Here is a 7,845-nt window from a genome sequence, read left to right as displayed (position 1 = left end):
ACTTGTGTGGGTTGTAGACTCCGTCTCATGCTACCACTAGAGTGAAAGCACCGCCAGCATTCAAAAGTGACCAAAACATCAGCCAGGAAGCATAGGAACTGAGAAGTGGTCTGTGGTCACCAACTGCAGAACCACTCCTTCAAGAGGGCCACCATTGTTCCTGTTCCCAAGAAAGCCAAGGTAACTGAGCTAAATGACTACCGCCCCGTAGCACTCACTTCCGTCATCATGAAGTGCTTTGAGATACTAGTCAAGGACCATATCACCTCCACCCTACCTGACACCCTAGACCCACTCCAATTTGCTTACCGCCCAAATAGGTCCACAGACGATGCAATCTCAACCACACTGCACACTGCCCTAACCCATCTGGACAAGAGGAATACCTATGTGAGAATGCTGTTCATCGACTACAGCTCAGCATTTAACACCATAGTACCCTCCAAACTCATCATCAAGCTCGAGACCCTGGGTCTCGACCCCGCCCTGTGCAACTGGGTACTGGACTTCCTGATGGGCTGCCCCCAGGTGGTGAGGGTAGGTAACAACATCTCCACCCCGCTGATCCTCAACACTGGGGCCCCACAAGGGTGCGTTCTGAGCCCTCTCCTGTACTCCCTGTTCACCCACGACTGCGTGGCCACGCACGCCTCCAACTCAATCATCAAGTTTGCGGACGACACAACAGTGGTAGGCTTGATTACCAACAACGACGAGACGGCCTACAGGGAGGAGGTGAGGGCCCTCGGAGTGTGGTGTCAGGAAAATAACCTCACACTCAACGTCAACAAAACTAAGGAGATGATTGTGGACTTCAGCAAACAGCAGAGGGAACACCCCCCTATCCACATCGATGGGACAGTAGTGGAGAGGGTAGTACGTTTTAAGTTCCTTGGCGTACACATCACAGACAAACTGAATTGGTCCACCCACACAGACAGCATCGTGAAGAAGCCTCAGGAGGCTGAAGAAATTTGGCTTGTCACCAAAAGCACTCACAAACTTCTACAGATGCACAATTGAGAGCATCCTGTCGGGCTGTATCATCGCTTGGTACGGCAACTGCTCCGCCCACAACCGTAAGGCTCTCCAGAGGGTAGTGAGGTCTGCACAACGCATCACCGGGGGCAAACTACCTGCCCTCCAGGACACCTACACCACCCGATGTCACAGAAAGGCCATAAAGATCATCAAGGACAACAACCACGCGAGCCACTGCCTGTTCACCCCAGAAGGCGAGTTCAGTACAGGTGCATCAAAGCTGGGACCGAGAGACTGAAAAACAGCTTCTATCTCAAGGCCATCAGACTGTTAAACAGCCACCACTAACATTGAGTGGCTGCTGCCAACACACTGACTCAACTCCAGCCACTTTAATAATGGGAATTGATGGGAATTGATGTCAAATATATCACTAGCCACTTTAAACAATGCTACTTAATATAATGTTTACATACCCTACATTATTCATCTCATATGTATACGTATATACTGTACTCTATATCATCTACTGCATCTTTATGTAATACATGTATCGCTAGCCACTTTAAACTATGCCACTTTGTTTACATACTAATCTCATATGTATATACTGTACTCGATACCATCTACTGCATCTTGCCTATGCCGCTCTGTACCATCACTCATTCATATATCTTTATGTACATATTCTTTATCCCTTTACACTTGTGTGTATAAGGTAGTAGTTTCGGAATTGTTAGTTAGATTACTCGTTGGTTATTACTGCATTGTCGGAACTAGAAGCACAAGCATTTCGTTACACTCGCATTAACATCTGCTAACCATGTGTATGTGACAAATACATTTGATTTGATTTGATTTGATTGGGGATGTCTTGCTAATTGCCTATAATTTCCACCTGTTGTCTATTCCATTTGCACAACAGCATGTGAAATTTATTGTCAATCAGTGTTGCTTCCTAAGTGGACAGTTTGATTTCACAGAAGTGTGATTGACTTGGAGTTACATTGTGTTGTTCAAGTGTTCCCTTAATTTTTTTGAGCAGTGTATATTTCTAGGTGTTGACACCATGGGTGCATATCAATAGCCTTAAGAGGCTTTTCTCTCCTTGTCTCATTTCCTCCTTTCAGGACAATCAGGCTTTTAAGGCATTTCTCTCACTAGTTTGTATTTCTACATAAGTGAATATGAAGGTAAGGACACAAGGAAAGAAGGGAAGCCTGTAGGTTCTTACCAACTGTGTTACATAATCTGACCACTAGGTGGAAATATTTCCCACACCACAGACCCCCTAATCGTTTGCTCTGAGTTGAAGTCACCAATAGTCACAGTTCTAGGATCAGCTTACTGTTTCCCAAACCTATCGTGAACGATGGGTGGGAAAAACACAAAATTGACCTTAGATCAGCTAATCTATTCCACTCCCCATAGCTGAAGGGTCCAGACCACTGTAACCACTAACCACAGACCACAGGTTCCCCCTGTTACTACACTATAACAGGGACTATGTGGAGCCAGCTCTGTCTCTGATGGTCGGACGTCTTTTAAAGCATTAGTCAGCAAAGACAGAGCTGAGTATATTTCTAAACTGAAGAGAGAGACAAACAGAGAGCGCGAGAGAGAGACAGTGAAAGACAAAGAACGACAGTGTCAGAGAGAGAGAGACAGCGAGAGGGGGAGAAAAACAAAGAGGGGAAAAGAGAGAGACAGAGAAAGACAAAGAACAACAGTGTCTGAAAGAAAATTAGACAGGGAGAGGGGGTGAGAGAGACCCCTCTGCCAGAAAATGAGACAGGGAGAGAGGGTGAGAGAGACCCCTCTGCCAGAAAATGAGACAGGGAGAGAGGGTGAGAGAGACCCCTCTGCCAGAAAATGAGACAGGGAGAGAGGGTGAGAGAGACCCCTCTGCCAGAAAATGAGACAGGGAGAGAGGGTGAGAGAGACCCCTCTGCCAGAAAATGAGACAGGGAGAGAGGGTGAGAGAGACCCCTCTGCCAGAAAATGAGACAGGGAGAGAGGGTGAGAGAGACCCCTCTGCCAGAAAATGAGACAGGGAGAGAGGGTGAGAGAGACCCCTCTGCCAGAAAATGAGACAGGGAGAGAGGGTGAGAGAGACCCCTCTGCCAGAAAATGAGACAGGGAGAGAGGGTGAGAGAGACCCCTCTGCCAGAAAATGAGACAGGGAGAGAGGGTGAGAGAGACCCCTCTGCCAGAAAATGAGACAGGGAGAGAGGGTGAGAGAGACCCCTCTGCCAGAAAATGAGACAGGGAGAGAGGGTGAGAGAGACCCCTCTGCCAGAAAATGAGACAGGGAGAGAGGGTGAGAGAGACCCCTCTGCCAGAAAATGAGACAGGGAGAGAGGGTGAGAGAGACCCCTCTGCCAGAAAATGAGACAGGGAGAGAGGGTGAGAGAGACCCCTCTGCCAGAAAATGAGACAGGGAGAGAGGGTGAGAGAGACCCCTCTGCCAGAAAATGAGACAGGGAGAGAGGGTGCGAGAGACCCCTCTGCCAGAAAATTAGACAGGGAGAGAGGGTGAGAGAGACCCCTCTGCCAGAAAATGAGACAGGGAGAGAGGGTGAGAGAGACCCCTCTGCCAGAAAATGAGACAGGGAGAGAGGGTGAGAGAGACCCCTCTGCCAGAAAATGAGACAGGGAGAGAGGGTGAGAGAGACCCCTCTGCCAGAAAATTAGACAGGGAGAGAGGGTGAGAGAGACCCCTCTGCCAGAAAATGAGACAGGGAGAGAGGGTGAGAGAGACCCCTCTGCCAGAAAATTAGACAGGGAGAGAGGGTGAGAGAGACCCCTCTGCCAGAAAATGAGACAGGGAGAGAGGGTGAGAGAGACCCCTCTGCCAGAAAATGAGGTCAAATGAACACATTTATTATGAAAGGTCTTCAATGGTCTACTCTGGGCATAGTGCCCTGCTATGGAAGTAAATGGGAGCATCAACACAGGCCCTGTTTCAACCCAATGCCTTTTATAGAGGAACCACTTATATATTTTATTTAGCGAAAGCAAAGTACCTTAGCCAAGCGATTGCTTCCGGTCCTGCTGTGTTGACGGTGAGTAGACCTCCGCTGAGTTTGTAAATTGGACAGACTTCAGAAATGTGGTGCATGGTTTGCTCCACCCCACAGGCACATAGGGGGCTTGCTTTAATGCCTCTGTAGCCATGAAGTGCTTTGGAAGGCTCATATCAAGTGTTCATGACTCACATCAATACCATTATCCCAGAAACACTAGACCCACTCCAATTTGCATAGCGCCCTAACAGATCCACAGATGATGCAATCTCTATTGCACTCCACACTGCCCTTTCCCACTTGGACAAAAGGAACATCTATGTGAGAATGCTATTCATTGACTACAGCTCAGCGTTCAACACCATAGTGCCCTCAAAGCTCATCACTAAGCTAAGGACCCTGGGACTAAACACCTCCCTCTGCAACTGGATCCTGGACTTCCTGACGGGCCGCCCCCAGGTGGTAAGGGTAGGTAACAACACATCCGCCACGCTGATCCTCAACACAGGGGCCCCTCAGGGGTGCGTACTCAGTCCCCCCCTGTACTCCCTTTTCACCCATGACTGCACAGGCAGGCACGACTCCAACACCATCTTTACATTTGCCGATGACACAAAAATTATCCTGATCACCAACAACAACGAGACAGCCTATAGGACAGCAACCTCTCCCTCAACGTGATCAAAACAAAGGAGATGATTGTGGACTGCAGGAAAGGAGGACCGAACACGCCCCCATTCTCATCAACGGGGCTGTAGTGGAGCAGGTTGAGAGCTTCAAGTTCCTTGGTGTCCACATCACCAACAAACTAACATAATCCAAGCACACCAAGACAGTGGTGAAGCGGGCACGACAAAACCTACTCCCCCTCAGGAGACTGAAAAGATTTGGCATGGGTCCTCAGATCCTTAAAAGGTTCTACAGCTGCACCATCGAGAGCATACTGACTGGTTGCATCACAGCCTGGTATGGCAACTGGCTGGCCTCGAACTGCAAGGCACTACAGAGGGTAGTGCGTGCGGCCCAGTACATCACTGGGGCCAAGCTTCCTGCCATCCTGGACCTCTATACCAGGCGGTGTCAGAGGAAGGACCAAAAAATTGTCAAAGACTCCAGCCACCCTAGTCTTAGACTGTTCTCTCTGCTACTGCACGGTAAGCGGTACCGGAGCTCCAAGTCTAGGTCCAAGAGGCTTCTAAACAGCTTCTACCCCCAAGCCATAAGCCCCTGAACATCTAGTCAAATAGCTACTCAGACTATTTGCATTGCCCCCCTCCTTTACACCGCTGCTACTCTCTGTCATTATCTCTGCAAAGTCGACTCTGTACCGGTACCCCCTTTGTATACTGTAGTCTTGCTATTGTTATATTACTGCTCCTCTTTAGTTACTTGTTCCTTTTAATTCTTATTTGTATTTTTTAAACTGCATTATTGGTTTGGGGCTTATAAGTAAGCATTTCAATGTAAGTATTGTTGTATTCGGCACATGTGACTAATGACATTTGATTTGATTTTGCGAGGCACGGGCCATGGACAGTCCTGAACCTATTGAGGGTGGACCACTCCTTCCTGGGGAGGTTGAAACTACAGGAAAATGCTGAGGAAAAATAGCACATATCCTTCCCTCTCTCTCTTTATGTATATTTCTCTCTTACTCTTCATCCACCTCTTTCTTTCTCTTCTTTTCCCATTTTTATCAATCACATCGCATTGGATACAACGCTTTTTCCCTCTCTTACTCTCTTTCTCTTTCCACCTCTCTCTCGCCACACAGTCTTTCTCTCTCTCAGGAGGGCTGTGTCCAACAACAATGTCATCATCAATTCTAGCTCTTTAATGAGTGCAGATTCGGAGGTAAGTGATTCTCTGCATGGGCTGAAGTTAAAGCCATGATGATGGAGTCAATGGGAAACTATGTTGTTTTGACCTACAGAGAGCGCTTTCACTGGGGCTAGGAAGAGTGGAGAGAGGGAGAAAGAGAGAGAGAGAGCGCTTTCACTGGGGCTAGGAAGAGTGGAGAGGGGGAGAAAGAGAGAGAGAGAGAGCGCTTTCACTGGGGCTAGGAAGAGTGGAGAGAGGGAGAAAGAGAGAGAGAGAGCGCTTTCACTGGGGCTAGGAAGAGTGGAGAGGGGGAGAAAGAGAGAGAGAGAGAGCACTTTCACCTGGGCTAGGAAGAGTGGAGAGGGGGAGAAAGAGAGAGAGAGCGCTTTCACTGGGGCTAGGAAGAGTGGAGAGGGGGAGAAAGAGAGAGAGAGAGAGCGCTTTCACTGGGGCTAGGAAGAGTGGAGAGGGGGAGAAAGAGAGAGAGGGGGTGATGGGGAAACAGAGAAAGAGAGAGCGGGTGTGACGGGGAAACAGAGAGAGAGAGAGGGGGTGACGGGAAAAAAGACAGAGAGAAAGAGAGAGAGGGGGGTGATGGGGAAACAGAGGGAGAGGGGAATGACGGGAAAACAGAGAGAGAGAGGGGGGGGTGACGGGAAAACAGAGAGAGAGAGAGAGAGAGGGTGACGGGAAAACAGAGAAAGAGAGAGAGAGAGAGAGGGGGTGACGGGAAAACAGAGAGAGAGAGAGAGAGGGGGTGACGGGAAAACAGAGAGAGAGAGAGAGAGGGGGTGACGGGAAAACAGAGAGAGAGAGAGAGAGGGGGTGACGGGAAAACAGAGAGAGATAGAGAGGGGGTGACGGGAAACAGAGAGAGAGAGAGAGAGAGAGAGAGGGTGATGGGAAAACAGAGATAGAGAGAGAGGGGGGGGGGGGGTGATGGGAAAACAGAGATAGAGAGAGAGGGGGGGGGGGTGACGGGAAAACAGAGAGAGAGAGAGAGAGGGGGGTGACGGGAAAACAGAGAGAGAGAGAGAGGGGGGTGACGGGAAAACAGAGAGAGATAGAGAGAGAGAGGGGGGGTGACGGGGAAACAGAGAGAGGAGGGGGGGTGACGGAAAAACAGAGAGAGAGAGGAGAGGGGGTGACGGGAAAAACAGAGAGAGAGAGAGGGGGGGGGTGATGGGAAAAACAGAGAGAGAGAGAGAGAGAGAGAGGGGGGGGGGTGACGGGGAAACAGAAGAGAAGAGAGAGAGAGAGAGGGGGTGACGGGAAAACAGAGAGAGAGCAGAGAGAGAGAGAGAGAGGGTGTGATGGGAAAACAGAGAGAGAGAGGGGGTGACAGGGGAAACAGAGAGAGATAGAGAGAGGGGGGTGACGGGGAAACAGAGAGAGAGAGGGGGGGTGACGGGAACAGAGAGAGAGAGGGGGGGTGACGGGGAAACAGAGAGAGAGAGGGGGGGTGACGGGGAAACAGAGAGAGAGAGAGGGGGGGTGACAGGGGAAACAGATAGAGATAGAGAGAGGGGTGATGGGAAACAGAGAGAGAGAGAGAGAGGGGGGGGGGGGGGGGGGGGTGATGGGGAAACAGAGAGAGGGGGGGGGTGACAGGGAAACAGAGAAGAGGGGGGGTGACAGGGAAACAGAGAGAAGAGGGGGTGACGGGAAAAACAGAGAGAGATAGAGAGAGGGGGTAACCAGGGAAACAGAGAAGAAGAGAGGGGGGGGGTGATGGGGAAACAGAGAGAGAGAGGGGGGATGACAGGGAAACAGAGTGAGAGAGAGAGAGAGAGAGAGGAGAGGGGGTGACAGGAAAACAGAGAGAGAGAGGGGGTGACGGGGAAACAGAGAGAGATACGTGGGGGGGTGACGTGGAAGAACAGAGAGAGAGGGGGGGGGGGGACAGGGAAACAGAGAGAGAGAGAGAGGGGGGGGTGACGGGGAAACAGAGAGAGAGAGAGAGGGTGACGGGGAAACAGAGAGAGAGAGAGGGGGGTTACGGAAAAACAGAGAGAGA

Source organism: Oncorhynchus kisutch, linkage group LG20 (assembly GCF_002021735.2).
Source record: "Oncorhynchus kisutch isolate 150728-3 linkage group LG20, Okis_V2, whole genome shotgun sequence".
NCBI lineage: Eukaryota > Metazoa > Chordata > Actinopteri > Salmoniformes > Salmonidae > Oncorhynchus > Oncorhynchus kisutch.
Note: the sequence above shows the minus strand (reverse complement) of the source record.